General features: G+C 39.3%; 1 protein-coding gene across 2 annotated transcripts in view; it reads right to left on the minus strand.

Annotated features, from left to right (window-relative positions):
• Nucleotides 1–5256, minus strand: part of klf12b (Kruppel-like factor 12b) — a 37990-nt gene extending 32734 nt beyond the window's left edge. Inside the window, exon 1 of one of the 2 annotated variants that reach the window (XM_026912743.3) lies at nucleotides 4916–5256. The gene's annotated coding sequence lies outside the window, so the exon portion shown is untranslated. The remainder of the gene's footprint in view (nucleotides 1–4915) is intronic. The other variant, XM_026912742.3, reaches the window with a different exon arrangement.
• Between the last annotated feature and the right edge of the window lie 5009 nt (nucleotides 5257–10265).

The following is a 10265-nucleotide window of genomic DNA, read 5'->3' on the forward strand; positions in this document are numbered from 1 at the left end:
TAGGATTCAAAAGTGAGAAAAGTTAAACCTCTTATTAATAATATACATCCTCTTGTTGAACTGATTCCATATGGTTGCTTAATGTCTCCTTAAACATTTTGACTGGTGGTCTAAAGAGAGCTCATGTTGACTAAAGCAGTTACACAGATGCTTCCACTCTCCCACATAAATGGACGGTTTTTAGTTTCAAACAACACAACATGCTGATCTTGTCATCAAATCAACGACTAAACAACACTTTGTATTGCTAACTTCCCCATAAGTCCTCTCAGGTTTCAGCAACCAACAGTAGAGGACCGCGGGTGTGTTGTCATGGTGACGCACGAGAGACTACAGTGGATAAACGCCGCGTGGCGCAGCTCCTCTGCTCTTCCTGTCACTGACAGAGATTCATACTACTCTTCATCTACAATCATATACTCACTACTCACTATATTCATCAGGCCCTATCATCCTTATTCCATGTGGATTTCCTCCAGCTGGAAGATTGTAAATGATGAAGGCATCTATTGTGGCACACTATTTTGATGCAGATGAAATCAGATGGTGAGGGACTCTTAAGCTCTGTTGTGTTTGCTATCAACTTCAACAAAAGCAAGTCAACTTTTCAATTACTAAGCACTAATTAGTAATGAAACCAGTTACCATTTTAACAGGTGTTATCAAACCAACATGTAAACAGGATGTAAACAGGAATATGAGTTTAAAAGATGTAAACAGTAATTTCCCCTGACCAAGGACAAGGTAAGGTGAATGACATAAGGTTTTCTAGCTTTAATCATGAAGCCTTTGAAGAGTAATGAAATATAAACAATTTACTCCTTACTCTAAATGTCTGCAGTCAGCCAAAACATGCTATAAACATGCTATAAAGACACACACACACGCACACACACATGTACACATGTACAGTATATATATATATATATATATATATATATATATATATATATATATATATATATATATATGTAATAGTCTACATCCTAACAGCTGATGATTAATATGATTAACAATAGCACACAACCTCTAGTGTCCCTACTGTTCCTACAACTTAAGAAAAAAAATAAAAGCGAAGATACTAGAAATACTGTTTGAAATATCTATGTTAATATTGACCATTTCTTCTGCCATAAAAAATGACTTCCACCAAAAGTGGCTTGTCACAATGCAACCAAGTATTGGTTGAATGGTGAATGTGGTTTATAATCACTTCTGTTCCACCATAAATTTACATTAGCCTACATCCCACAGCCCAAGTTTCCAAATGTTAGACTCAATCAAATTATTGGCAGCACAAACATATTTGTATTTATATACAGTGTATTGCCTGCTATAAGCAGAAATGTGTGACGTCTGTTCCTGTTGAACATAAAGAAAGTGAAAGCCAGATTTATCGGGGTGAAACTGAATCACTTCCTAGACTAACATACATTTATGAGCAATTCTTGCCTTGTGTTATTACAATCAGGTTGTTAGTGTGTGAAAGTAGTTAACAAGTTAGCAACAGCAGGTAATGCAGCATTAAGGTTTTTATATATATATATTTTGTGTTAAACTACTATATATACAGTATATAGTATATAGAATTATACTTTGCTTTATCCTATAAATAAACAAATGTTTATGTTTGAATCTTAAAAAAGACTATAAAGCAGAGATTAATTATTGTATGTAATATAATGTATAAAGTATGATATTTGCGTTCATTTTAGGAAAATCATTGCCAACACAAATTAGTCAGCTTTGTAAGTGTCCCAGTTTACCTTAGGCAGTGAAAACTGTTTTGGCACAAAGAATGCTGAGTGGTTGGTTAAGTCTCCTGTAAGCATTGCATCTACATTTTTTTTGTTCCACATTTTTCTCAGTATGATTTTCCTGGTATGATTTGACACCATATAGAAGCATATTGGGAAGAAGTCAAAATTGTGGGAAAAAAAAATAAGAAGAATTGTTCCTGAAATCCTTAGTCGTTCCTGGTATTTTGTATAGAAGTATGGAATGTAAAATATGTAGTGGTATGTGGTATTATGCCATTTCTGAAGTTGCCCAAAGCCTCAGTTGCTGTGAAAGTTTATCTACAGCAGGTAAATAGTTTGTACTGTGTAATACTCCACTAAAGCCAATGTAGCCCCTCCATACTCCGCTAACTGTGTCAAAGTTTAACTGGCCCCTCTTTCCTCCACAGCTTTAGTAAACAAACTAGTGCTGGACAAACAGGTCAAGGGTTGAACACACCACAGATCACACACAAGAACATTTAGTCAACTTTGCAAAATGTCGAAATGAGGAGAAAGCAGGAAAATGAGAGTGTCGTTTCTACATGCAGGCTCCTAATTATCATGCTTCACTGCCAAGCCTTTAGAGAGCATCAATACAGTAGGTTGGAGGAACCTTGTTTAGTAACCTTATGTTCCTAACATTAATCACTAAGTAGCACATGCAAATGATCTCATACTAATTGGTAACTTTTATTTTGCTGTGATTGTTAGTCTTTCTTTAAAATGTAACTACATCTTTGACCTACACTGCAGTTAATTAAACTTTGGCATCTTTACTATTGAGTGGTATTGGCAAGCAAACCTAATTTGTGGAATTTTCATATACATATATATATATATATATATATATATATATATATATATATATATATATATATATATATATATACACATGTGTGCAAAGTTATTTATTATCATTATTATTATTATTATTATTATTATTATTATTACTTGTGTAATATAAAATTCGATTTTTCTGGGAGTGAAACAGTGACATCATTCTCTCTGATGTTTTCTGTGTATATGTGCCTGAGTCATTTGAATGCACGACAATAGTGAGTAAAGTATTCTCAGCTTCTCACATGCTGTAACTTACACTGATAACTAACATGAAATTATCTCTCTTGTGATGGAGAATAACATGACCCAGTGCTGTTTTTTTTTATGGCTTACTTTTTTGGCCCACACCAATCACTCCCAATCACTCGGGTTACTGTGTCAATCCAATATACACTCCTGAATCTATCATTCCCTAAAAGGAACTGGACTGAGTGGCTTATTGTTTTCATTGTACATTATGAAAACATCTCTTTAATCACTGTGTGCTTTGCCTCAGTACCTACTATATTTGTCACTTAGGTTGGACTACCATAGCTCAGGGTCAGAGGTCATCCACAGATAAGTCTAGTTTGGCGCTCTCTTGCTGTAACTCAGCCCTGGAGCCTGTTTGCCCTGAGGATGAAGGGCGCTTTTTATGGATTCTACCAGCTGACCCCTCTAGTCCTTCGTCAGGCAGTGCCCATCAATAATCTGCACCCTCTTGGCCTAACCTGACACACATCTGGGCAACACAGAGGTGGTTAACTTTGAACACTCCTCCCCCAATTGAGGCCACACTGGACTTTTAATGGAATCCTGCAATGCAGCTGAGTAAACTGGAAAGCGGTGGAGATAAGAAGATAAGCAGACCTTCCTCTGATGATTGTGTGCTACTATTGAACCCCTATACCTGGTTAATTGCTATCTGGGAACCAGAGACAGTATGCTTCAATACGCTCCTGACAGAGACAAGGGCAATGGATTTCTTTCTTCAAAGCATTTGAAAGTAAGAAAGAAGATGTTGATTTGTATGGATCAGAGGTGATGTGAAGCTGGTCAATGTAGATCAGGGTATCTGATCTTGTGTTTCAGTGTACAAAGTAAACAATTGATTTTTTATTACAGTATCTACCTTTTCAACAGAGTTCATTTAAAACTTTTTAATCGGTATTGTAGCTCATACAGACCCACGCACACATCCCAATGTCTTAGAGCAGAGTGGGGTATAAATACAGAGCGAGTGAAAGTTAAATAGGACGTAATCTCTCTAGCTGAATAGCCTTAAGCAGCAGGGGGGCAGCTAAAGTGACCAGTTGCCTCACAGTTCCAGGCAAGCAATAATACAGGGTAAAGTACCACAGGTCAGTACACACTGACACCCAATGCTATCCTACAGCCCAACACCACTTCCTGTGTACAAATGCCTTTGCTGTCAGCTCTGGCCAGGTTTGCTGTAATTGAAAAGAACAGCCACAGGCCAGCCCACAGCCGCACTGACAGCCAGCCATCAATACCAATGACTGTTCCCCTGCAAGTGCCAGAGGAGCAGATGACATCCTAGACACCACCCTTGCAACACCCGGCCTGTGAGCCTCCACCCCACACACACACACACACACACACACACACACACACCTCCCACCCCCCTGGTGTCCTTCCACCGGCACTCAAGCCTCGCAAGCTTTAATCCATTGGCCATTGCGTTTCGTGAACAAGCAAATCTGTCATATCTGTCATCCCTTTCCACACACATATATTGACACACACATACACATACTATAACACCCAAACTTTTTAAGTAAATGAGAAAGAGAATGAGTATTGACTACTCACAAGCATCCTTTTCCACACACACACGCACATCTCTGAAAGTATGTCAACACTTAATGAAGAAAAACACTCTCAGCAATCAACAGCAATTCTTTAAAAAAAATAAAAAGAAAGAAAAGAAACCAGAAGCCCAAATATTTGTCGTAGAAGTACAAATAAAACTACAGGACAACTGCTGTGATGCTGCACAATACTTCACTAAAAAGTGAATAAAAATGCCTATCTAGAATGGTTCTTTCTATAGAAATATTAATTCCATAATGTCTCTGACAGCGCCTGCCTGGGATGTTCATGTAATGCTGTATAGAAGCTTGAACAAGAGGTGATCTGACTTGTCATTTGACATGACAGCATAATGACAGTTTAACAAGATGCACAGAACTAAGCCACTGACAAGCCAACAAAACACTATACATGGAAAAGAACAGAACTGAGAGCTCAAGGAAAATGAGAGTGAATAATTATATAAATATAGATCTACAGACCTGATCAGGAGCTGCAGAGCGGCAGAAACTGTTTTCCTTATACAGTCCGCTCTCTCTCTGTCTTCCTCTCCTCGCTCGCTCTCTGAGACTCCCTCCCCTCTGCTCCTCTCCTCTCAGCTGCTCTGGGTAGTTCTCAGGAAATGAATGGGGGCTCACAGAGAACTGTTGTACTTGCAAATGACTTACCAGAGTCACATGATCCACTAAATGTAGGGTGGGCCAGTGGGTGGAGGCTTCATAAGCAAGAGAAGACAATATACTCTAAGCTTTAACAGCGTGCATCGAATTACACGGGGCCCCTCGTGGGAGGTTTCCGACATGTCTGCTCTGCTCCCTCCTAGCTCAGAGAGCCACAGCCATGGAGCCACGGTTGAGTACCTCCCCACATGCAGGGGAGGGGAGAGAGAGAGAGAGAGAGAGAGAGAGAGAGAGAGAGAGAGTCTTTCTTCCTACTGACAGTGGAAGCAAGTTGAACCTGCACTGTGAGAAATGTCAAAGCATATGACAAAAAGAAGTTTGATGGAATATTTGCATATGAGCAGTGAAGAGAATTTTAGTCTCTGTGCAGTTTTAACAGGCAAAAGTGCAAACATAAAAGTTGGCAATGACATGCAGTTCTCTTCTCTATCTATCAATCACTTGATGTCACAAGAAAAAAAAAAGCAGTTTTTATTCAGTTGCAAGCAATGAAATGTGCAGTACAGCATTTTTTTTTTTTTTTTTTTTTTTTTTAGAGTTCCTGGAAGATGCAGCAGAGGTAATCACGATTCATGTTTACTCCTCTGGGAATCCTAATTAATGTATAGGATGCCAAGCTAATTTGCATCACTGCTAGATAGACCTCACACACACACACACACACACACACACATGTGCAAACATGTACAGATGCACCGCTGGGCTTTTTTATCCACCTGAACCCTAAATCTCTTGAGGAAAAAAAAAAAAAAATCTAACATTGTAAATCTATTAACATTAAAATTTGTGCATTCTCTAGCATTCTGGATATTTCATTCTGAAGCAAGAAGTACCAAGATTTAAAACTGATACATCCAGTATTTCATGCAACAAAATCATAAGTTTGTACTGATTCACATGTGAAATAGTTGTTTCATTATTGGACAGCCAATTACAAAAAATAAACGGCAACCGTTACCCTCGTGCCTAACAAAATGGCTTTTTCAAGTACCCTTTTCTTGCTGATTGTTCCCAATGCCTCTGCCTGTTACAGTGTATCGCCCAGCTGCAGTCACTAGCAAGAGCAGCAATTTCCCCTGGAATAATGACATCTCGAGGAGGCTGCTCTTCTCTCTCTGCCTGCCCTGTATTGGCCCACAAAGGGTCCTGGCATGTCTTGTAAAGGGTTGAACTAGAATCAGGCATGCCGGATGGGAGGAATGGGAGAGCGTATGGGAGTCTGCCAGAGAGCCTGGCCTCTTCCTGCCTCCCCAGCAAAGAGAGAGAGAGAGAGAGAGAGAGAGAGAGAGAGAGGGAAAGAGAAAAAGTGGGTAGGGAGGGGGACCTGAGCTAACAACCAACCTCTGATTAAAGCTGTTTCTAAGTGGCAGAGTGGACCCAAAGCGATTAGGTGGGCTCAAGTGTCCACAGCCGAACGTTTACCTACACACAAGGGAAACAGCTGGTTTAGGGTGATAAGATTATACATGCTCAGCTAGGCCAACACTGTGTAGAGAATTAGTCGCTTCTAGTGTTAACATGATGCTAGGTATAATAAATTGTTGTGTCTTTCATTAACCTTGATGAAAGATGACAGTGTAGGAAACAAACAGCTTTTCTATCTTGGTGGATGGTCTGTTCCCTTGTACATGGGAGTGGTGCAGTGCAGGTTTTTTTTTTTTGATGTTGTGTTTTTGTATTTCTTCTTTTTTTTTGTCCCTCAGATTGCACTCTTCTGAACTGAGTATGACTGATGTCATTCCAGGAATCTGTTGAATTCTTTCAGCATAGGGGTCACAGCCCCAAGTGCTCTTATCACCATGGGACAACTCAGTTTTAACCCAGTGCATTCTCTCTAGTTCTTCTTTTAGTCTCTGGTATTTCTCCTTTCCTTGGATGTTATCATAACTTGGGATTGCTACATCTATCACCACTGCTGTTTCTGCTCCTTATCTATTATTACTATGTCTGGTTGGTTTGTTATTAATTGTTTATCTGCCTGGATCTGGAGGTCCCACAGGATCTTAGCTTTGTTATCTACTACTCTCAGTGGTTCCTCCTTTTTGAACTCAGGAGAGTCCAACCCATATTCCTTCCATTTGGTAATTGTATGCTTACAGGCACAACAGCCTGCAACATACACCCTGCTGCTAGGTGCTGGAATGTCTTAGGGGCTTTCCGTAGCTTTGGTTTTGTCTGATAATTTCCAATTCCACTAAGATTGATTTGATTGATCTACAGTAGTGGCTACTAGACATACAGTACATACAAAAATCTTAGAAAAGAAAATCTGTAAAGCGAAGATGCTTTCAAAAATTATATATAAATATGTACAGTATGTATATGTAAATATTAAAAATTTTCATCTGGGATACTAAAGGTTTCCAGAGAAACAAGACGTTTTGGACAAAAAGTCCTTCATCTGCTGTCCAAGCAACATGTTTCAGAAGCTTTAGGAGTTCACCCCCTACAGTTTCAGAAACAGAGACTATATGAAATGCATATTATACTGGGTAGCTTTGCTGCCTCATAGCTCCAGGGTTTGAACCCTGGTCTGTGTGGAGTTTCTCATGTTCTCTCTGTGTCTGCTTTGGTTTCCTCTGGGTTCTCCAGTTTCCTCCTGTCCAAAAACATGTAGGCAGATTGGCTACACTAAGTGTGAATGAGTGTTAATGTGTGTATGTGTATGATGCGATGGACTGGTGTCCTATTCGGGGTGAATTCTCTGCCTTGCACTCTGGGATAGGCTCTGACAAGGTTAAAGCAGTTACTGAAGATGAATGAATGATATCGCAGTTCATGTATTATGTCCTTATGATGGAGGTTCCATATAATCTAAGACTAACAAACATAGATTAAAAATGTGTTATTTAACCATATAATTATTGATCTATTTGTAACAGTCAGAGGTAAATTTGTTTCCTTAAATTTTCCTCCACTGTTTCTTGTACCTATAACGTAAGTGATAACCTGAATTAACTTGCCCTTGGACGTTCCACAACATCAAATGTGGTATAAGAGGAATAAAACACTTCAGGATGTGCTATTACAGGAAAACAATGGGAATGCACCACCCCATTGTTTTTCATATAACAGCAGGCTCCATTGTGTTTTATTCCTTATTTCATAAGGATATGGCTTGATGGCAATTCTAAGCAGAAATATAAGGTGAAGTTGAAAGATTAAGGCTAATCTCAAGTCAATAAAGAAACCACAAGCAGTACAGTAGAGTAGAGGAGTGTTAGTCTCCAGCATTTTTCTACAGTTGCAGTGTAATAATTGTTTCTCCTGCTGCATCACTTTCCTTGCCGTCCAGCACTCCTGCTCTCAAATTGTTCAGAATTTGACATCACTGCCATTATGGATATTTTCTCAGAAGTTTCATCCGGAAAATAATATTGCTCTAAAATTACCCCTATTTTCATGTGGGTGCACGTTTAAAAAGGTATGTCTCACCTTTCATTTCATTCACAACTGGCAAAATAGAAAAATAAAAGACAAGCTGTATGCAAAGACTACCTCCCCAAAACAATTATACTGGGGAGGTAAATCTCTTCACAAAGAACCCTATACAATTATATAGGCTATATCCATTCAAAGAATATGTGTAAATGGCATCATGCTGTTCTAACTTTAGCTCAACCATGAAAGCAGTTACAGGATAAGACAGGTTACTTGTCACTGGACGTTTTTGCATGTGGTTTCATTAATTCATTTGTATGGAAGTCCACTGAGACCACTGTGTTTAGGGACATTCTGGCAGAATCAACTAACACACTTGATTTTTTTTTTTTTTTTTTTTTTCCCTTAAGCAACACTATAACATTTTTCAAATACTTGGCTGTTATGAATGATTCCTTTTATATGGTGTGCATTATTCAATTTTACACTTGCAGAAATGGATATAAAATGGAAGTGGTCAAATGTAGACATATAACACAGTTGTTTGGTATGTACACAGACAAGATAGTGCAAAATTATGAAAAGACAATACAAACGTTCATAATCTTTCTTCTTAATACAGTCATCAATATGTGAGTGAACATCCATCAGTATTTTGAATGTTGACACTCACAAAAAGCCTAAATGCAATATTTTTGTATTTCATTACTGATTCATTTCAACATAACACAAAATACTATCTGTACTGAAGCCACACTGAATCAGCTGCTCTTTTCCTGCCAATGAGTCCATTATTCCACTGTTCATCAGTGAGGCAAGTCCAGAGACACATGACAATGTGTTTGCTTGGGGGAGGCACAGGTCTCCTGGAGTCAGTATATATGTGTGTGTGTGTGTGTGCTTGTATGTGTGTGTATATCCACCTGCCACACAGGGAGGGCTCTGCCTGTTAGAGCTGCAGGCAGTGCTTCTCTATGCTGGGGCCAAGGTCAGTGAGATACCGCAGGCAGAGGCAGGGGCAGGAACGGGGTCGGCTGCCTCGACTCCACCACCACCACAACCAACACTGTGTCCAATAGTGACTGCATCTGCAGCTGCGGGGCTCAAACACACACTGTGGAGAACTGCACACACAAACACAAACACATAAGTGGACAAAACACACACACTCAGAGAGAGAGAGAGAGAGAAGCTGCACAAACCATGCTTAAAATACAGATGGAGGGAAAAAGTGGAGAAACAGGAGGCTGTGGAATCTGTGCACATGCAAGCGCATTTGCACATGTATCTCCACTCCAAAAATTCACACACCCATGCATTTCACTCTCAAGTGCTCTCCTAATGTACTTGATGATTTACAGGCATAATGGAATTTTAAAAGGTTTGGATTAACAGACAGCATGCAGTGTGACTGTTACACAATGTGTCCTCCACTTTGTAAAAGAATGGTTGTGGAAGTAACAAGGGGAGCGATATGTTTGTGAGCTGGTGTCTAGGTATTACGTGCACTAGATGCAGATGCATTACCTGGATCACCTTCCCTCTGGTGCTGACATTTAACCCGCCTCAAATGCATGAGTCATCTGATAGCAACTGGGTCACTGTGAATAAAGCAACGTCAACTATTGATTTTCAGTTGCATATTAAAGATTTGCTGCATCTCAAATGATTGGAATAGACATGAATGTGCATATTTGACATGATGCGGTCCTGGTGGCTTTTACTGTTGACACTTTGCGCATTTCATAGAAAACATTATTAATTTGCTTCT

Source organism: Pangasianodon hypophthalmus, chromosome 5 (assembly GCF_027358585.1).
Source record: "Pangasianodon hypophthalmus isolate fPanHyp1 chromosome 5, fPanHyp1.pri, whole genome shotgun sequence".
NCBI classification, from domain to species: Eukaryota; Metazoa; Chordata; class Actinopteri; order Siluriformes; family Pangasiidae; genus Pangasianodon; species Pangasianodon hypophthalmus.